Genomic DNA, 22,949 nt, shown 5'->3' on the forward strand with positions numbered 1-22,949 from the left:
TTTACACCAGAGGAAAGACAGATGAGCTGGGCCGATGGGAAGCGGATATGGGAAGGGAGCATATGCAAGGACCTCCTGGGGACCTGAAAATGCCCACAGTACACCCTAATTGGGACCACAACCACCCCGGGGGAAGGCAGAACATGGAGGAGTATAGAACATTAATTATAAGGGGTATTAAAGAGGTCGCCTCACAAAGCCAGAATGCTTGTAAGGCATTTGATGAACAACAAAAGAGGGAAGAAACTCAGAGTGGCTAGAAAGATTTTGGAAAAATATGAGGCAGTACTCAGGTATCAACCCTGAAACAGCAGCTGGACAGATCTTGCTAAAAATATATTTCATCACTCACCCGTAGCCAGATATATGGAGAAAGCTAGAGAAGCTAGATGACTGGCAAGAAAGGGGATGGGAGGATTATCGCAGTCTGGCTCACTGCAGCTCCAGGTCCGGTCCAGCCAGGGGAGTGTGGCGAGATAGAGGGGCAGGAACAATGGAGTTGCCCGAAAAATAAAGAACTTTAATAGTGAAAATAACAAACACGATCTGAGGGGCAACATCCAAAGAACAAGGGGCATGATGAACTTAACAATATATAGGGATATCAGAGGGCAAGGGTCCAATCCCCAACATGAAACAGGTGCATGACCTTACATGCAACGTGTCCCAAACCAACTGAGAACCAGAACTAGAAACATGGCCTATTATGGAATGATTCTATTAGCATACCAACTCCTATGGTTACACTCTTGCCACCATAACCTAACCAGAAATCTCCTTTTCAGTAGCCCGCTTCCCAAGGTCTCAGGTTGAAGTCTCCTCCATAAGCCACTGAGGCTAAACCACCACTTATTCCAGTGAGTTTGGTTCCCACAGAGGATCTCTTAAGGGAAGCACAGAAAGTGTACATCAGGAGAGATGAGGAGAAAGCAAAGGAAAAGGCCAGAGTCATGTTAACTGCCATTAGAGAAGGACAAATTTGTTTTCATTGTAAGAAAAATGGACACTTCAAGAGAAGTTACCCCTGAAGAGAAAGAGACCTGAAGGTTTATGAGAATGAGCCAAGAGGAGAGGTAGAAGACTAGAGATGCAAGGGGCTCTACCTCCTGGGGACAGAGTATCATCAGGAGCCCTTGGTAAAATAGGTCCCCAAGAGGAAGAATTTGAATTTTTGGTGGACACGTGAATTAAAAGAACTTGTGTTTATAGAATTCAAAGGGGATGTGGGAAGAGTCAAAATACTGTGCAAGTAGTGGGTGCAGAAGGGAAAGGGTTTAATGCGTTAATTCATAATGTTAACCCTAGAGACTGAGTACTGATCAAATCACAGAAAGACCACCTTCCAACCCTTCAGTAGAGAGGTCCCTTTCAGGTACTGCTAACCACTCAATTGGCTGTGGGAACTGCAGAGAAGGGATGGACTCATGTGAAAGTGGCACACAAAACAACACGGAGGCAGGTGGTCTGCAGTGAAAAGCTGCTCCCCAAAAAGAGGGCGAGCCTGTTTATTTCTTTCATTTTTATACTTTTGTGGGTCCAGTTGTGGATTGGCTTCTGAGGTTACTACCCCTTCACCCCACTGGCCAGACCAGCTGTCAACCAACATTATTTTCAGGCTAGAAATATGTAAACAAAGGACAGTGAAAAAAACAAGAAAGGTTGTTTATGCTCCAAAGTGTGAGAAAGTGTAAAACTGACCCTTAATATTGTACAGAAACTAAAGAACTGACTCCATCTTATGAACAAGTCGAAGGCTTTAAAAAACCTCAGAAAAACAGGGGCAACAGACTCATGCCATCAAAATTAAAGGCCCGATGAAAGAACCCGAAGAATAAACTATAGCATGCAGACTGGGTGAGATGAGAGACACTCTTAAGCAGAGACAGGGAGATAAACAAAGAAGCACCAAGAAAAAGTTAAGCTTCCACCAGCCAGCTCAAGGACTGTTTTAAGTAACACTTTGGGTGGAGAATTTAGACTGTATTGATATAATTGTCCTGTTTTCAATGGATAAGGATTGCAAGTAACTGTTGAGGGGAAGTACACGAGGGACAGTGAGAGGTGCTGGAGTGGTTCACTTAGAAATTGACAAGTAGAGCAAGACAGAAACTAGAGGGCAAGACTGGGTTGGGCCCTGTGTCTGCCACCGAGAAGATTATACAGCCTTGCTGAGGACAGCAACCCATAGGTATAGTAAGGTGGGGACAAGAAAGCTATATCAGACCTCTGTTGTTCCTCAATTGTCATTTCCTTCCAAAATCCAATACTGGGACTAGAGGGTAAGACTGAGTTTGCCTCTGTATTTGCCATCAAGATATACCTGCTATGGATAGCAACCCCATAGGCATGGTAGATGGGAGTAAAAAGCCATTCTGGACCTCTGTGATTCCCTTTTATCTGCTCCAACCAATTCATGTCATCAATTCCACCAATCACTGTGCATAAGGAAGACTTGAGGTTTTTGTTCCCACTGTCCTCCCCCACATCAACAGATCAACAGCCTTTAGTGGGAAGATGGCTTGTCCTCAGGATAATTGTCATACTGGGTTGGTGGATGGTGTTAGGGAACAGAATGGTCCCCCTGTTATCCAGGAGGAGGCAGTCAGAGAAGTGTTGAGCTGCTTGAATGTCCATAAATCTATGGGCCCTGATGGGATCCATCCCAGGGTGATGAGGGAGCTCGCAGATGAGCTTGCAAAGCCCCTCTCCATAATTTACCAACAGTCCTGGCTCACTGGTGAGGTTCCAGATGACTGGAAGCTGGCCAATGTCATGCCCATTCACAAGAAGGGTTGGAAGGATGATCCTGGTAATTATAGGCCAGTTAGCCTGACCTCAGTACCAGGTAAAATAATGGAGCAGTTTACACTGAGAGCTATTATGCAGCACTTACAAGACAGCCAGGGTATCAGACCCAGCCAGCATGGGTTTAGGAGGGGTAGGTCATGTTTGACCAACCTGGTCTCCTTTTATAACCAGGTAACCCATCTGGTGGATGCAGGAAAGGCTGTGGACGTTGTCTATTTGGACTTCAGCAAGGCCTTTGACACTGTCTCCCACAGCACACTCCTGGAAAAGCTGGCAGCCCTAGGCTTAGACAGGAGCACTCTTTGCTGGATTAGGAACTGGCTGGATGGCTGAGCCCAGAGAGTGGTGGTGATGGTGCTGCATTGCAGCTGGCGGCCAGTGACCAGTGGTGTCCCTCAGGGGTCTGTGCTGGGGACAGTTCTGTTTAACATTTTTATTGACAACATGGATGAGGGTATTGAGTCTTTCATTAGTAAATTTGCAGATCACACTAAGCTGGGAGCATGTGTTGATCTGTTGGAATGGAGAAGGGCTCTGCAGAGAGACCTGGAACGACTGGATGGATGGGCAGAGTCCAATGGGATGAAGTTTAAAAGGTCCAAGTGCCAAGTCCTGCATTTGGCCACAATAACCCCCTACAGTGTTATAGGCTGGGAAGGGTGTGGCTTGACAGGGGCCAGGCAGAAAGGGACCTGGGGGTACTGGTCTATAACCAACTGAATATGAGCCAGCAGTGTGCCCTGGTGGCCAAGAAGGTCAACGGCATCCTGGCCTGTATCAGGAATAGTGCGGCCAGCAAGACACGGGAGGTCATTCTTCCCTTGTACTTTGCATTGGTGAGGCCACACCTTGAGTATTGTGTCCAGTTCTGGGCCTCTCAGTTTAGGAAGGACGTTGAGATGCTTGAGCGTGTCTACAGAGGAGGGCAACAAGGTTGGTGAGGGGCTTGGAGCACAAGCCCTATGAGGAATGACTTAGGGAGCTGGGGTTGTTTAGCCTGGAGAAAAGGAGACTCAGAGGTGACCTTATCGCTCTCTACAACTTCCTGAAAGGTGGTTGTAGTCAGGTGGGAGTTGGTCTCTCTCTTCCAGCAGCAACTGACAGAATGAGAGGACACAGTCTTAAGCTGCTCCAAGTAAAATATAGGCTGGATACTAGGAGAAAGTTTTTTACAGAAAGGGTAATTAAGTATTGGAATGGTTTACCTGGGGAGGTGGTGGATTCACCATGTCTGGATGTGTTTGAGAAAAGACTAGATGTGGCACTTGGTGCCATGGTTTAGTTGAGGTTAGGGTTGGGTTGGACTTGATGATCCTGGAGGTCTCTTCCAACCTAATGATTCTGTGATTCTGTGATACTCTTATGACTCATGCAAAATTTAATTTTGACTCAAGAGACATAAGATGAAAATTTATTACTAGAGCCAAATAACTTATAGAAAAGGAAAAGGAGGGTTTGCTATAGATGGGTAATGAGATGGTTGGCTCTCACAATTAAGAGATAAATATTATGTGTACATTAAGAGAAGTTTTATAGATGTATAGTTATGTTATTTTGGTATGTTCTCCCCATATTCTTCCTTCCCCCTTATATTGTCACTGGTCTGGGCATTTGGAGGAGGGCAGACTGGTTACTAAGAGGCACGGCATTGCAACACTTGACCTCCAATCAAGTTGTGAGAAAGTGATCTCCATCAATAGATGGCAGAGAAGGAGTAGACTGACAAGACTTTGGGAGGGGGCAAGAGTATAAAAAGCTGAGCATCCATTTTTTAGATGAGCACGTGACTGCTAGTCATGGAGTTTCCCAGTGCTGCTCTTTCTCCTTATTGTCTTTTGTTGTGTTATAAATGCATATTATAAAGTTGGCTTTTAGCAAATATTAAAATGAATGCTATATGTATAATGTGGGAAGATTTTACTGTATTTTATTATTAAAAGAGTTTAGAAATGTGATGAATGTATATTTTCTTTTTGAGTTGTAACATAGTGTTAAAAGTAAAGACTTTTTTTGGTAACATCTAAACCGACTAAACCAGAAGGATGGAGAAAATTGCCCATATTCCTGAATTATCTCATCCAAATGAATATTACTGACCAAGGCTTCAGGAAAGGAATTTACTGAATCTCTGTTATCAGTATCTTATCCAGATGAAGATGGCCAAAAACTCCAGTATCAGACAGAATGGAGCCACTTGCAGGTGGATCTGATAGCATAGGGTTAAAATGTTTCTAAAATCATGGGAATTGTATAAAATAGAAATTCGGGGGGGAGTGGAAAGAGAGCTTGGGCCTGGTAGGCCCTGGGAAAGGGAGCCAGGGTTGGGTAGGCCCTGGGAACAAATTGTCTATACTGGATCATGTGAAACTGCACCTGCATAATGAGTAAATGATAAATGATGTGATTGTTAGATGTGATGATTATTTGGTGATTGAATATGATTATTGTTTAATCCTAATAATCATGAGAAATGATGTTTGGGCGGGGCTTGAGAATTCATGCTTGAGTAAGATCAATGTATACAATAGAACAATATAAGTTTAATAATTAATATGTAGTTATATAATGAAAAAGGTATAAAAACATGTCCATCTCGAATCCATGTTAGAGTCAGATTTGGGTCTGTGCCCTTGATTCCCAGAGCTCTTAAATAAAAGCACATGCATATAATCATATTCGGTGATTGTGTTTTTGAACACTAACAGATCTACCAGATAAAACGGTTGGGGAGGAGTTGAAACTGAACTAAGAAGTTCACACTCAAGAAGAATGTTTTGAATCATGCATGTAAATTTATAAATATACAAGAGGCTGGTACTTTTAAGGAGCAAGCTTTTCCTTAGCAGGTGTGCTCTTGGCTGAATGCCAAGGCACCTGGCTGTATAATATTTTGCTTTTCTGTCTCCTAATTGCCTTTTTATTTTTTTTATTAAACTTCTAAATTTTTCTAAGAAGTGAACCTTGTTTTTCACAGTTGTATTTTGTTAAGGTTTAATAAACCATAAAATTTTTAAAAGTGAGCATCGATTCTCACAGTATTAGCCCATTAATCACTAGAGGTCCTTGTTCATGGCTACTGATAGCCAAGGTCTCCGATCCTTTTTCTCCAGCTGAGAAGTCCAAATCTCCGGGGCTTTTGCGACCTTGACCTAAGTACGGTGGGTCCACCCATGTTCAGCTGTCCTGGCTGCTGTGTTTGTGGTCCTGGCTAGATGTTATGAACAGCAAAGTCCAAAGGCAGTGTCTGTGCTAACTGGGCTCCCTGTCAAAGAGATTTCACGAGACACAGTATCCTGGCCACATAGTGGTTTAAATATACATCTTCACCTCCCTGTCACAATGAAAATGAGCAATGTAAGCATCCTAAGCAATTCAAAGGGGAACCATTGAATATTCCCTAGGGTTTGGGTCTTATTCTTGCCAAAGCTAATGGCATTTTAGTTCCTGCCACTAGCTTCAAATGGTGTTTATTCTTCCATTCCTCTTTTCTATTCGACCGGAATTCTCAGGGTGCCAGGGGGTATGGGTCCCACTGAATTTTCAAATCAACTACAATACCTTGAAGGATCCTACTGTAAAATGAGTTCCCCCATCCAAGTTAACTGCCCTCACAATTCCTTTTGTTAACTGATGTCTTGGGTTGAAAAATGTAACCAAAATGTGTATTCTATTTTCATCTGTTGAAACCGGTTGGGAGATACTGTTCTTTATCTCTTGTAACTCTAGGGAGGAAAGAGGGCAGATGCCTTCTGTTAATAGGACAACTGATAACACCAGATAAGGCAGGGTTTCTTATCTCTTTCATTGACTTCGTCTCCCCCTCTGGGGGATATCTTCTGCAAATGGGCCATTAAGGCTCACCGATGACATTGTTGGTGGAGGGTTAAAAAATATAATTTCTGGATTGAGTAATGTGTAGGGGGAGGAAAGTAGAGAACGTACAACTGGAACTTGACGCAGCTAGCTCGGAAACAAGCGTCAGCTTCTGCAAACAGCTCCATGCTATTGTAATGACCGAATCAAGTGTGACTGCAACTCAGGGGATAATTGAGAAGCATTGTTTTAACTAAATCAAGTGTGGATCAGGGTAGAAGCGTAGGTATGATTTAAGATAGTAACTAAGGAATAGGATAATCAGTATCTAGGGGTGGGGGTTAGTTAACATGTGTATAATTTAAACTATAAAAATCACGAATCGACTCTGTATCCTTTGGACATCAGATTTGGGTGTATCGTCACCCCTGTGTCCCGCGCGCTTGAATAAAGAACCGCATATGATCGCCTTCGTGTGGTTATATGTTTTCCTACGCTAACAACATGACACATTACATCATCCCATTGTGAGATGCACCACCCAATAGGGAGGAGCCAACGATTCCCTGCCCAGATAAAATGGGGACACAGGGACCCCAGAGCAGCCTGTTTCCACTGGATTCCCAGAGGAAGACTGGACCCTTTCTTGAGGATCATCTCTACTTCAAAGGAGCCACATCTGTCACTTCAGGAGGACTTATTTAGGACTGCTTCCAACATCCTGACCAACAGGGTGTCAGGTTTGCATTCTGAATTTGTCAGTGGTCCTTTGTATTATTCCATTTACCTTATTTTATTTTATTTTTACCTTTCTTGTTGTTTGTTTCTTCTCTCTATTAATTGTATTTCTGATTTGGAGTCTCACTGGTTTTGCTTTCAACCCAGTACAACTGATCAAATAGTGGCCGAGTCCACTAGAAACTCCTCTGACCACCCTGCCAGCCAGCATACCACTACCAGAGGATATCTAAGTCTTCTTGCCCAGGGCACATCAGCAAAATACACCTGACATGTCTGGAAAGGACGTATAGCCCAAGGTCATTTCCTTGCCTTGCAATCTCCTTTGTAGTCTTGGCTATTAACTTTAGCCAGGCACCCCTCTGTCACTGTGAACCTCGCCAGAAAGACACACTGGAGTCCGGAGTTTGGGTATCTCAGAGCAGCAGGGAAGAAAATCCCAGCCTTGTTTATTACTTCCTATTTTATCCTTCTCGCAAGGTGACGATGGATTGGAGAGTGGGAATTCCCACCTCTCACCACATTGGTCAAGGGGACTGTCACACAGTCTTGTTTGTCCCAGCACGGAATGTGAAAACAATGGCTATGTTTATAGAACACAGCTGGTGTTTACATGAAAGGAGCGTGAGAAGGTGCAAACCTTCTACTTTAATATGAACGCTCTGCAACTGGTAAAATCTCATGATGACACCCCTCAGTAGCTCATTTTTCTAAAACAAAAAGACCCAAGGCAGTACATCTTGAAGAACATCTCTGCCAATCTTCAAGAGTCCCAACGACTCCTCCCATGGAGTTGTCACAATATTTGCAGGGTCAAAGCTCCCAGCATCCAGTGTTTACTGTCCTTTGTAAATGAATTCTCCCCTCTTTCTTCTGCTCTATGATCTTTAATTATCTCCATCTGTTCTGGTGGAAAAGACACCACCACCACCACTTCCCCCTCCCCTGGCAATGGCAGAGCCACAGGGAGCAAAAGGCAGATCCCAGAAACCTCTGGCAGAAGTTCTGCTTTCTGAACATCTCCACTGGACAGTTGATTACCTATTGTCTCTTCTGAGTACTCTGCCTGGTGTCCCTTAACAGCTCTTATTTCTACCTCTTTTGGTAAATTCACCACCTGCAACATGTGAGTAATTGAGCTCTCATGAGCCAACATTTTTCCCTGCAAGTTAACAAACTTCTACCAGCTTTCCAAATGCATGTACCATGCCACGTGCATACTTGGAATCTGTAAATATATTCACCACCTTTCCTTGATATACTTTGCAGGCCTTAATAAAGGCATACAAATCTGTGGTTTGTGTTCACCATGTGCATGGTAGCTTCTCCCTCCTTCTTGCAATTCTCTTCCCTTTACCATAGTATATCCAGTAACTCGTTTTCCTCCAGCTATCCTTGAAGATCCATAAATAAACACCTTTTCCCCATTCGGCAGAGGGGTCTTGTAAATCTTCCTTAGCTTGAGTCAGGAGATCTGTTACCTGGATATGGTCACGAGCCTCCTTTAAGACACCTTTCTTGGGACCAATTAAACAGGAGGCTGGCTTCTCCATTCTAAATCCTCCTCTTCCATTAAGCAGGTTTCATACTGTAATAATCTAGTGCCAGTCATCCACATAGAACTTGGTGCCAGACTTTTACAATCCTGCCATCAGTTATCATCAAAGCTGTATCTGTACAACTCTGCAGACAACACAGTATCAGTTACTGTTAGAGCAAACAATGGTGCCATTCCCTCGATTCACAAACATTTTAGCACTAGAATTCCTTGGTCACAGCCCTGTACCAGAGGAACACAGTGCTTATTACATTTCTGTGTACCTTCAACGTAACCTGAAGTTACTAGAAATAGCCTATGCATTTTCTCTGTTCAGCAATTTCCTTCACCATTCCTAAGTTTGGGCATGGGATCACCAGAAAAGCAGTATTAACAAAGAGCATTTCTCATATGGGGAACATATATGTGTGGCCGAGTTTCTCAGGTATCGTGGGCATGATATGCTCACAGATACGATTTGAGCTATTCCAAACTAGGCCGAACTAGGCCTCAGGCCTGGGTCTAGTAGGCCGCAGAACGTTCAGCATACGTAGTAGCAGATAAACTTATCTGCTACTAGGAATATGTTAAGGTATGGACACTTACAGCATAGAAGTAATGGCACTAAATCTCCGTAGCTACCTTAACCCTGGATTGTTTACATACTTCTGTATGTCCACTGCCTATCACAGTGCACCTGCTAAATGTAAACGACTCACTCTGTATATAACCCGCCATCTCGCGGAATAAAGCGGCGTACGTGCTGGAAACCATACTGGTTGGTCTCACGTCGCTCTAGTCCCCGGTCTTTCCAGAGCTCGGCTTCCATTGGCGCCCGAATACAGAGACTGAGCCCTGGATAAATACTGAAATATATGGCTTAGATGCTGTGAGATATAAGGCTTAAATGCTGTGAAGACCCTGCTTGATTTAGAACATGTGTGTCTCGCTTACGAACTCCTATTCTGAATTCGCAGGGCAGGCCGGGGAGTGTCGGCTGATTGGATTGTTCAGAAGGGCTACAGTGCCACCCACTGTCAGCGGAGAGAAGGTAAGAGCAGCGACGCGGATGGAAACATTAATGGAATGCGATTTCATGGCTGCTACGCAGCTTTTAGCTTCCATTGTCTCGAAACGGGGCGAAAAAATCAGAGACTCTGATATAAATCAGCTGACCCAATGGGCTAAAAAGAAAGGAAGGTTACATCAGCCCTCGCTTTTGTTTAGCGAGACGGAATGGAAAGAAATCGGAGACTTACTGTGGGATTCGGTAGTTTCACAAGGGAAAGACGCAAAACTCTGCTCGGAGTTATGCGTAACTTGGAAAAAAGTTATAAACACGTTGCAAACCTTTGCCGCGGAGCGCAGAGCTGCCCAAGCCGCGATTTCCGCATTGGAGAGAACGACTCCTTGCTCCCCTGATTTGGGAGCCGTTCCTCCCCAAGCGAAAGAGCAGAAAAAAGTATCCAGAGTAGCGAGATTTTTCGGGATTAATTCCACGCATCCGGTGAAAGGGAACGCGGCCCCTCTCTGTTCGTCCCTCCGTGATGTAGTAGATGTGGCCAGCCATGCGGTCGAGAAACCGGACGGGAAGCCGGAAATGTCCTTGCCGCGTTTCGGCGAGAATGGCGAGGGGGAGGAGACGAGCCAGCCGCCAGACCCCAGAGGCGTGGCGAAAGAGGAGGAGATAGGCGGGACCGGCAGCGGCGCAGGGCGGGCACAGGTCACGCAGCAAGGAGGCTGACTTGGAGACGGTGCCACCGGTGGAGCGGAGCCAAACCCCTCCCCGCCGGAACGGGAGCTGACGTCAGCTGCCCACCTGACCAAAACAAAAACAGAAAACATGGTGGCGCCCATGTCCAGATAGGACAACGCGAGTTCGACTCAATCCAAGATCCCTGTATCCCCGCAGCAGGCATCAGTGAGACCCGCTACCCATCCACGAGCGTCCCACTGTCCTCTGCCGGAATCTGATTCGGATGAAGAAGTTTTGGAACCTGACGGCCATTGTGCGGCTCGATCGCTGGAAAAGCCGCAGAGATCAACGGAGCTACAGCAAATTATAGCCGAGCTTGCTAAGCTCTCAAACCGGCAAAATCAACTAGAGCAAAGGACAATCAAGTTATCTAATACGTTCCCACAGAAAACATATAACGTGCAACCTTTGTCGTCGATACATGACCAGCAGACACTGCCATCCAATGCCCAGCAGATGGCGCTGCCTGCCAAGCAACCTGATCCACTTCTAAACCGCTGGTCAGAGGTAAAGAAAAATGCCATCCTAGATAAAGACTTTGAAGCGGCCAATCTTATAGCTTGCCCTGTGGTGATCAAGCAAAACGTTGCTAGGTGGCAACCACATGAATGGAAAGTATTACAATCTGCAAAACAGACGGTTAGCCAGCATGGAATTCGTTCAGAAGCTTCTAAAAGTATTATTCAATACATTTTTACAGCTGACCTCTTGTGCCCTGCTGATAGTTCCAATATTGCAGCACTTCTGCTTACGCCATCCCAATTTCTCATCTTTGAAAGAGAGTGGAGACGGCTGGCAACCGAGGAAGCTAATAGGCATCAAACGGTGGGAGATCCATTTTATGGGATTCAGCTGGACATGCTGACGGGCCAAGGAGCCAATGCAACGACAAATGTACAGCTGACTTTTCCCATTGAAATTCATCAGCTGTCCCAGTCACTGGCCTACAGAGCTTTGCTGTTGGTGCCAGACAAGAAGAAGCCTCCATCCTATGCTAACGTCAAGCAAGGAGCCACAGAATCATTTGCACAATTTATTGATTGCCTTTCTACAGCTTTGAGAGATGCTCCAGATTTGCCTGCGGAGGTACGAGATCATCTGTTTCATTCTCTTGCATTTGAGAATGCTAATGCACGCATGAAAACCATATTAGCCTCCCTCCCCCAAGGCTGTGGCGTTGATGAAATGCTAGTGAGAGCAGCGAGAGCAGAGCAGACTAACCAAACAGCAGCTTTCACAGCAGCAATGCAAAATGCAATGCAGCAACTGGGACATGTTATCGCAGCTGCATTGACAGGAAAGCACTTTGGCCGTTTTACTAATAGCAAAAAATCATCAACAAACTTCCCTTGTGACCGCTGCGGTGAACCAGGTCATTTTAAGCGGACCTGCCGGAAGCCTGTTTGGTGTCACAGATGCAATGTGGACACTCATGCTACAGAGGTTTGCAGAAAATCGGGAAACTTCACAGCCAGGGCGATGAGGCAGCGCACCAAGACACAAATTGATGCCTCAGCCCACCAGACTCCAAAAATGACTCCTTAAACCAACATAGACCTGCTGTGTGGAGAAGCATTGGCGTAGACATAACAGCAGCGGAAGAAGTCACCTTGCAAGATAAGGAAGTAACCTTAATCCCCACTGATGTCTCTGGTCCTATTTATAATACAATTTCTTCAGCTGGAGGTTTGGTATTAGGAGGAGCCTCCACAAGCAAGCAAGGTATTATAGTGGTACCAGGAGTCATCAACGCAGATTACACGGGACAATTAAAAATAATGGTTTATGCCTTGTAGCCTCCTGTGACAATCCCAAAGGGGAGCAGGATTGCTCAGATCATTCCTTTTGAAACCATCCTGTCACGTTGCCAGTCTTCAAAGCTGCCTACGGAAACAGAAGGAGGAGCTGGGAGCTTTGGATCTATGGGACACAATGTTTTCCTTACAGTGAGTTTAGATGAGCGGCCACGTATTGCAGTGAAACTGCAACGAGGCGATGAAATTATTGACATGTCACCACTTCCAGACACCGGCGCAGACATATCTTTAATTAATAAACTACATTGGCCTTCTCATTGGCCTCTGAAATCCCCATATACCCGCGTTGTGGGCGTAGGAGGCCTGACTGTTCCTTCAATAAGTGCAGATCCTATTCGGATCATCTTTGAAGATGGGCAAGTGGTTGTGGCTCATCCATATGTTGTGCCAATGCATGAAGAAATTCTGGGACTGCTAGGCAGAGATGTGCTTTCCCAAATAGGGATGGTTTTAACTACTGACCGGCATTTTCCTTAGTGGCCACTGCAGAGCAGCCACCCATTTTAAAAATCACCTGGTTAACTGATACCCCTGTGTGGGTTGAGCAGTGGCCAATGACAGAGAAGAGGCTGCGAATTACCAAGCAATTGGTGCAGGAACAACTAGAAGCAGGTCACATTCGACCCTCAGTGAGTCCATGGAATACATCGATTTTTGTCATCCCTAAAAAATCAGGGAAATGGAGACTATTACATGACCTTCGCAAGGTCAACGAGCAGATGCAAGCAATGGGTGCTTTGCAACCAGGCTTGCCAGCACCGACTATGATTCCTCAAGGGTGGGACATTGTGATCATCAATTTGAAAGACTGTTTTTTCACTATCCCACTCCATCCTCAAGATACTCAGCGCTTTGCCTTCACTGTGCCATCTATTAACAGAGCAGCTCCAGCACAACGGTATGAATGGGTAACTCTTCCTCAGGGAAGTCGTACCTCACCGACTATGTGCCAGGTATTCGTTAATTGGGCCTTGCAGCCAATTCGTCAGCATTTTTCCAATGCAATAATTTATCATTATGTTGATGATATCCTTGTTGCTACTAAAGAGCCATTGCTCAGAGAAGAATTAACCTGGCTAGTCACACAACTAAAACACCGTGGTCTGACTGTGGCCCCGGAAAAAATACAGCGATCAGCTCCGTGGAAATATTTTGGATGGCTGATCACAAGTGCACATATCCGGCTGCAGAAAATTACTTTACATACCAACATTTCTACATTATATGATGCTCAGAGACTTTTTGGAGACCTGCAATGGGTTCGCACCATTGTAGGAATTACCAATGATGACTTGCAACCGTTTCTGCCATGGCTACACGGTAATGATGCCAGTAGCCCTCGACAATGCACCCCTGAACAGCAACGAGCCTTAATCAAGGTATCAGAAAAGCTACAACGTGGTTGGAGCATTCGCCGTATAGAACACCTCCCACTGTCACTGTTCCTCTCCAACGCAGATGCCTGTCCGTTTGCCATCATTTTTCAATGGCAAAAGAAAAAGGGGGAACACCAGTCTAAGTTAAAGTCGTCAGCAGGTGTGATTGAATGGGTGTTCTTACCGGTGCAGCCGAAGAGTCGTGTTATGACAAGAACAGAAGCCCTTGCCGTGCTCATCAGGAAGGAGAGAGATAGGATTTTAGAGATCGATGGGGAAGAACCGGCAGATATCAGTGTTCCTATCAAAAATGAAGATCTGGACTGGAAGCTGAGACATTCTGTGGAGCTGCAAGAAGCATTGTTAGGTTTTACAGGTGTAGTTCACAAATGACAGCCAAAGGGTCCGATGTGGACTCTGATTGTACGCCATCAGTGGCTGGAGAAGCCTCTGTCTTCCATGGAAGCAGCACTTAATCCACAGTGAAGCTGGAGACAGCTTGCAGACCCTGGAAGTGGGAGCAGTGTGTTGGGCTCTGCAAACCTGGAATAAGGAACCTCTTAATGTGGTGTCAGACTCTTTATATGTGGTTGGAGTGGTACAAAGAATTGAAGATGCACTCATTAAGACCACTCAGAATCAGCGCCTCGGAGAACTATTTCTACGACTGAGGAGTATACTCAGACAGCGTCAGCATGCCTTTTGAGTGATGCACATTCGTAGTCATCAGTGCAGCAATGGTTTGGGAGAAGGCAATGCACGGGCAGATGCTGCAGTCAGTTGCGTTGCCCATGTCCCTCCTGAAAGCAAATTTGTAAGAGCTCGCAACAGCCACGAGAATTTCCATCAGAATGCTAGAGCCTTGCGTCGTCAATTTCAAATATCTATGAACGATGCACAGGGGATTGTGCGTGCCTGCCCTCAATGCAGTCATCATGGGCCAGGTCTTGGCCTAGGCACAAATCCTCGAGGCATGAAAGCCCTAGAACTGTGGCAGATGGATGTAACACACATCCCAGAGTTTGGAAGGTTGAGATATGTTCATGTTACTATTGACACCTACTCCAAATTCATCTGGGCCACGGCACAAACTGGGGAAAGAGCTCTGCACATTGAGAGACATTTGACTGTTTGCTTTTCAGTGATGGGAGTGCCTGCAGAAGTCAAGACCGACAATGGTCCAGCCTATGCAGGACAACGAGTTGCTAGGTTTCTGCAGAAGTGGGGAGTTAAGCATACTACCGGAATTCCTCACTGTCCTACTGGCCAAGCCATTGTGGAACGGGCTCATCGGACACTGAAAGAGTATCTCGCAAAGCAGAAGCAAAATAATGACCTAGATGTGACCAATCGCTTGTCTAAAGTACTGTTCACTTTAAATTACTTATGCCTAGCAGAAGGACGAGAAGAGCCTGCAGTTGTCATCCACCACCAGGCTGTAAAAGAAGGAAGACCACAAGCAATCCCAGGACTTTACCTATATTATAAGGACATGCGAACGGGTGAATGGCAGGGACCCAGTCCAGTCTTGTTTAATGGTCGCGGTTATATGTGTGTTTCCGCAGGAGAAGCAGGACCTGTCTGGGTGCCGAGTCGCTTTACTCGCGCGTGTCCACAAGAAAAGATACCAACCGGCGGTGACACTCCTAGAGACACTCACAGAGACAGCGACGACTTACCTGAAGCACCTCAAGAAGACGCGGAGAGTGCTGAAAATTGACTCTTTTAATAATACTACATCATTGCATTGCTATAGCTTGATAATTAGAGACACGGTAAGTTGTTGGTTAAGGTTTTAAGTTAATAGCCTGTGTGCTACACTGTTTGCTTTTCACAATGGGTGAAATGTTAATCATGAGGGTGTTTGTTTTAATCAGCGTGGTAGTAGAAACAAGAGCAGGGATGTTTAACATTGACATAAGGGAGAACATGTGGGTTACTTGGGCCAAACAAACTAAACGGGATTCCTTTTGTTTATCTCTAGCTACGCCATCCAATCCTTTTAGAACTTGCTTGATTGGAGTTCCACTGACCTCCATGGCAGATTTCAAGTTTTTAACCCCTGTCAGCATTGACCCAAAAGGTGCTTTAGGACCACAAGCTGCTGCCATAGCTCAAAATCTTAGAACTGCTGGTCCAGAGCCTCAGGAGTTTGATCTTTTAGGTTCTGTGCCAGGAAACTATTGTTTTGTCTTTGGGCGTTTTACAGTAAACTCAAGTCTATTAATCATAGACGAGCAGCAGTTGAAAAGCCACGATACGTGGTTATCTCCTCATTCACCATTGTATTACAATTACACTGAGTATTGTAATAATTGGGTCAGATCTGTCACACATTTGACAACAGCTGCTAAGAGATTGCCACCAGGAATCTTTCTAGTTTGTGGAGACAGAGCATGGTCCACAGTACCTCCAAACAGTGTCGGAGGACCGTGTTATTTTGGTAAACTAACTCTGTTCGCACCTAGTATTCATCAGGTTCTAGGCTTGCAAAAAAGGGCTCAACGAGTCAAACACAGTATGTCTCAACTAGGCCCCAACTGCAGAGATCAAGTTAAGTTATGGCAGCCTGCAGCCGGGATCTCAGCATCCGTTTTTGCCCCAGGAGTTGCTTCAGCACAAGCCCTCACACAATTGACGCGTTTAGCCTGCTGGACAGGAAAACAGATTAATATAACCTCAAAATTATTGAGTGAGCTTGCTGAAGATGTTAGTGGCATTTGCCATTCGGTGCTCCAAAACCGAGCTGCTATTGACTTTCTTCTTTTGGCTCAAGGGCATGGATGAGAAGAGTTTGAAGGCATGTGCTGCATGAATTTATCAGACCACTCATGGTCGATACATCAACAGTTAGCACAGTTGAGGGACAACATGAAACACCTTGTAGTTGAAAACACTCCGTTTGACAATTGGCTGAAATCTTGGAATCTCACCGGGTGGATTGTGGATTTACTTCGTTTTGGTATAATGATCCTTATTGCTGTCATAGTGGTTTTAATAATAGTGCCTTGCTTAATACAATGTATGCGCAAATTAGCCGGCCGTGCCTTAACATCAGTTTGGATAGCCCAAAAAGAAAAAGGGGGAACTGTGGCCGAGTTTCTCAGGTATCGTGGGCATGATATGCTCACAGATACCATTTGAGCTATTCCAAACTAGGCCGAACTAGGCCTCAGGCCTGGGTCTAGTAGGCCGCAGAACGTTCAGCATACGTAGTAGCAGATAAACTTATCTGCTACTAGGAATATGTTAAGGTATGGACACTTACAGCATAGAAGTAATGGCACTAAATCTCCGTAGCTACCTTAACCCTGGATTGTTTACATACTTCTGTATGTCCACTGCCTATCACAGTGCACCTGCTAAATGTAAACAACTCACTCTGTATATAACCCGCCATCTCGCAGAATAAAGCGGAGTACGTGCTGGAAACCATACTGGTTGGTCTCACGTCGCTCTAGTCCCCGGTCTTACCAGAGCTCGGCTTCATATATGTATTCAAGAAATCTGAATTTTAGAAGCATATAATGTGCTTAAGCAGGTGGAGGGGAAACAGAAATATATAGCTTATTTAGCAATTTGGTAAAAGTAGAAAAACAACTTGTAACAGAACACATAAGAACATAACTTGTTAGGTAGAAACAACTTGTAAACAGACCACATAAGAATTTAATTGATAGGTAAAGGCCATAAAGATAAGATGTATATTGTGAAAACACAGTAAAGCAAGACTTAGGTATTGTGAAAACCCAGTAAAACAGAATCTGTGGCTTAACAGACCAGTAAGAATCAGGGTCCTAGTTTTGGCCAGGACAAATTGACCTGGGAGTTAGCCAAACCTCTACTGCACCTGCCCAGAGACTGAGATCAAACAGCAAACAACCAAGAAAAACCTCTTACTTTATCAGAAGACCCCTGCCCGCAACCACCAGGAGATGTGGCACCACAGAAGACTAATTATAATATGAAGGGCAAGGAGGCGGAGAGTGGGCGGGGAATGGGTGGGCAAGGAGGTGCAGGTTTGTGAGATCTATGTGTATTTAAATCTGAAACTTGTCTTGACCAGGTAGGCATGTATGGTGGAAAATCTCCCATGCGTCCCAGCTGGAAATGAAACATACCTGCTTCACAATTTTAATTGTGAAGTCCTTATTCCGCAACACATTTCCACATTCATGAATGATTCACACAGGAGAAATCAGTCTTTGCAACCAGTCCACATACAATTCAAATTCCTCTTCTGGGCCTGGGAGAGCTAAAGCTGGGACATTAATCAACCTTTCTCTTAATGTTCTATAGTTCTGCTTTCCTTCTGGTGTATAGACAACAACATTGGGACTATCCTGGGTTGAAAAGCCACAGAATAAAGTCCTTAATACAGGTCTTGTAATACCCTGTTAATGCCCCAAACATTCAGCCTTTCTCTCCATCACCTGTGCTTTCCTTTCAGACTCTCCAAGCCTCCCCTCCAGCCAGAAAACTGAACAATTTCACAGTGGCTTCCCTTACCACCTCATCCCATTCTCCCAGTTAGAGTAAATCCTTCACACACTGCAGTAACCTAATTCCTAGGGATGGAGTAAATTAATCTCTTCTTCCTATTGTTCCCACTCAAAGGCAAAATAGTGTTTACTATGCTCTGTAAGAGGGCATCCCCAGAAAGCATCCCTTAAAACCAAGTACTGAATAGCACCAGTGTGAGGAGGGAATCCAGCTCAAGATGGTACAAAGATCTAGGACCATGGAGTGCCTGAGTTTAATAGTTTCACCTACTGTTTTCAGGTTCTGCACTATTACTGGCAGGATAGGAGTGTTATAGGAGGACATAAATGGTTCCAAAGACCCACCTTTTGCTCAGCAACAGGCTGCAACCCCTTCTTTCCTTCCCTTGAAAGAGGATATTGCTGTTTAGACACCAGTTGTCCAGGTCACCTCAGAGTATGGTGGAGAGGCTCCATATCCAGTTTTCCATATTTCCTGAGACTGCCCACACCTCTGGGTTCACTCCGACATTCACAACAGTGTTAGCCTCCTCATTACCCCCCACAACACCAACTCACATTCCCAACTCCAGCCATCAAATCCCCTCCTACCAAACCACAACCACAACTAGGAGTAATCAGAAACTCGTTCTTTTCAAACCCATCTCACACATTCAGCAAACTGTCCCCGTGTTACTTTTATTTGCTGGAAAAACTCAACATACACATCTTTCCCACTTATGAAAAGAACATTTGAATAATTGTTTCTCCTTTGGCATAGATAGACAAGTTCCCATGTCTGCTAGGAAACAATTCTTGGTTGAGCCCCCAGTATGATAGCAGATCCCTACACCCTGAACAACCCATTTCAAATGTTTCATTCCTTCCCAATCACTGTCCTGGTGGCCATCCCTCTCCCTTTGGTCCTGGGGCTCCCTGCACTTTTTCCTGTCAGGGGTTGTAAAAACTGCCATTATTCTTGCCTGTACCTGTCGAGTTTCCTGCACATCCTCATTGAAGACTATAGAAGCAGGGTAGTTGTAAAATAAAATCCTTTATTGCATCATTAAAATCAGTCTCAGGAAGGCATAGTTGTTATAGTTCATGCCAGTATTGAGAAAGTCTTCTAGCATAAAGTCCCTATGCCCCAAGCAGAAACAGTAGCATCTTAGCAGCAGCGACAGCAGCAGTAGCGGTGTCAGAATCCATACTCTGTGTTCTGTTAGCCTACTAGCATCCCCAAAGCAGTGCATTTTATTCTATTTTTAGCCAATCAGGTGAAAACACAATGTTACTACAGTCTTGCTGGACCTGTCCTAAGCTAAGATTGATGTGCGACAGTACTCATAATTTCTTACACAAATTCTACGTATATAACTCTATCTGTTCCATCTAGGAATGCTTAGCAAGGCTACATTGTTTTCATTATGTCTAGAGTTTAGCTAACTTTGTAAAAGGTAAAGCTACTGAACTTTAAACTAGGTTTTAGGTCCTTTTCTTACTAACTGTGAAAAACGAGGTTCACTTTCTTGGTAAATTTTAAGAAATAGGTTTAATAAAAAAATAAGACAAATAGGAGACAGAAAGCAAAGGGTTAATATGGTCGACCTGGTATCTTGGCACCGGTGTCTTGGCATTCATCCAAGAGCACACTCTCCTATCTTGGAGAGATTCTTTAATTACCTTTTCTATTACATCAGCCTGTTGCATATGCATGGTTATTATACATATTCATCTTTTTCTAAGAACAGTTTAGCATGGCCACTCCTTGGGTCTGCCTTTTTAGAGCATGTGTGTTTCTTGGCTGTGGTTTTATTGTCATCTCCAGTTTGGGCTGTCATCTATACTTTCTTCAGACGGCAGGTGCTGATAATTTGGCATATCAATAGCAGGGTCCTCTTCACATGTTGATTGGATGTTATCCCAACCAGACAGTTCAACTGCAACCATGACTATATACCATGTCTAAGCAAAAACATAAAGTCTATATCCTTACAGCAGTTATTTTAACATTATACATATAACATCCATTTTAATATTTGCGAAAAGTCAATACTATAATATGTATCTATAACACTAATTCAGTGTCTTTTTTGCTTAAGGCACTTAAAAATTCTCTACTTATTTAAAACTAAACTTGCATTTCTACTTCATGTCTGTGTGGATTTATGTATTTTAGTTTCTCTGAAGGTTCTAATTCAGCCCTCACATTTCTGGACATCCCTGGGCCTGTGTGTGTGGGGCCCAGAGGAATTCTGCATCCTGACATGTACCCTTACGTTTTCCTCATCCCTTCTTTCATTTCTTTCTAACTGTCGTGGTTGCGGGGGGAGGTCAATTTTTCCAGGGGGATGTGAGCAGGCCAGTCAGTGATCAGGTTTTGTGCTGGCACTTGGATTGGCCACTCGGAGGTTTAGACACGCCTCTGAGGACACAAAGAGTTAAAAGCAGGACTCCAGGGGGGGTTCGGCCTCTTCTAGATTCTGGTTTAACCAGAGAGACGTCTCAGGCCTCCTTCCCCTGCCCAGCCACGAGGCTGGGTGGGGGAGGGGAAACACATGGTCGGGCTCAGGTAAGCCGGAGCCCCGGGGGGGAGAAGAGAGTGGACAAGACTGGAACTGAGCTGCCCCAGCCAGGATGGAGGGGTGGAAAACTGTGGAAGTGCCTTCTGTGTGTGATCACGCCTCCCCCCCACCCCTCTCCCCTCCGGGAGAAGGTGCCCAGCCACGTGGGAGTTGCCGAGCCTGGGAGTGCCTGAGCCTGCACCCTGCCGAGAGCTAGAAACTGTTAACCCTTGCTTGGCAGAAAGAAACTTTTCCCAGACATTGATTCTCATGACTGGTAGTTTTGGAGGAGAGAGGGAAGCGGCCTGGGACCGAGATGATAAAGCACAATTGGAAGGAACCCAATGGGCAAAGAATGAGAGGAGTAGCTTTCTGAGCTGGACTTTTCTTGCATAATGTCAGCCATGGACTGAACTTAAGTCTCTTTTGAACATAAACTGCATTTTGGGTGTATACAGCTGCCCCTGCTTTTGCTACAGTGACTGGCACTTGAAGAGTGGAGCGAGCAGAGAAGAGAGGGGGAGGGTGTGGTGGCGCCCTCTGCCCTCAGGGGAGACCTGCTCTCGGAACCTCGGCCCCTGGGTAAAAAAGGGGGAGAGCTCAGCATGCAAGTATCCTTAAAAGAGCCCTGTATGCAGCTTCAGACTATGGACAGCGGTGAGAGCTCTGGACATAGGAAAAAGAGAGTGTCACCCTGACAGACTTCTCCGGGCGGTGCCACAGGTGACATGGAAACACATAAGGGGTGGACCCGTGTTTTCTGAGGAACAGTCTGTGGTGCGAGAGAGACTCCTCTCTCCCTTGCTGAATTGAAGATTGGTTTGTTTTTTGGTTTTTTTTTTGAGTGGTGATTGTTTGATCTAAAACCCAAAGGTTTGGTCTGTGAAGAGTAATGTGTGGGGGGTGGAAACTGGGAGAAGAGATGTTCTGATAAGTTTTTATTTCTGTCTCTGTGTGTGTTTAAGAGTTTTTCTGTCTTTGTTCTTATGTAATGTAATAAAGTTTTGGTGTTTTTTTGTTTTCAAGATTTAAGCCTGCTCTGCTCTGTTCCTGATCACATCCCACAGTAGTTGTTAGGGAAAAAACATATATTCATGGATGCATTAACATCTGGCCAGTGCCAACCCATGACACTAACCAATTCATCCAGAGACTTATTCTTCCCTTTTTCTAGCCCCCTGCTACTGCCTGTGGGTACTCATTCTCCTACAGCTCAAAATCACTCATTTCTTCAGTGACGCAAACAAAATCCCTTCTTGTCCCAGCCCAGGCTTTGGTGACACATTGTCTTTTACACTGTATACCAAACCTGGTCACACTACCTTATACTGCACTTCAAAACCACTTCCCGTCCAGCTGCAGTGTCCAGACACCCCCACAGCACACTCATCTGGGCTGGCAGGCTGCTCTCACAGCATCACTGAAGGAGAGTTTCCGTGATGGTAGAATCGGCGACAAAGTATCTCTATAAGCAATGAGCAGGGGTAACACGTGGTTTATTGTGAAGGCCTTGCTTGCAGCTGCTAGGCACAGCTAAAGCAGGCCAGGAGAGCAGGAACAGCGAACCGAGCCGAGAGAGAGAGAGAGAGCCCCGAATCCCGTACATTAAATATCTTTCTAAGTTGAAGAGTATGAGTTGGACCAACCAATCTAATACAAGATGACAACACATACAGCCAATAGAAATGTCCCACCACCCAAGGCAAGCAGAAGGGGATTGTTTAATCAAACGATCTGGCCCTCAGCTTAGCAGAAGTATATTGTTTAATCAAGGGAGCTGGCCCTCAGCTTAGCACATCGTTATTCACTAGCTGATGGCCCTGCACCCCACACCCTAAATCTCAAAGCATGCTTTCATTTCTATCTCGCTTGTTGAACTCAGACTCCCAGAATCTAAACCACTATATTTGTAAGGTCTTTCTACTTCATCCTTCCCAACACATCACAAGCTCTGTAAAGCACCAGGTGCCAGTGCAGCTCAGTAGGTAGGCACAGCCAATGGTGTCACAGGGATGCGCAGGCAGACAGAATGTCCTACAACCTCATAGGGCTGGGGACC

This window comes from Prinia subflava (assembly GCF_021018805.1).
Source record: "Prinia subflava isolate CZ2003 ecotype Zambia chromosome W unlocalized genomic scaffold, Cam_Psub_1.2 scaffold_22_NEW, whole genome shotgun sequence".
In the NCBI taxonomy this organism is placed as follows: Eukaryota; Metazoa; Chordata; class Aves; order Passeriformes; family Cisticolidae; genus Prinia; species Prinia subflava.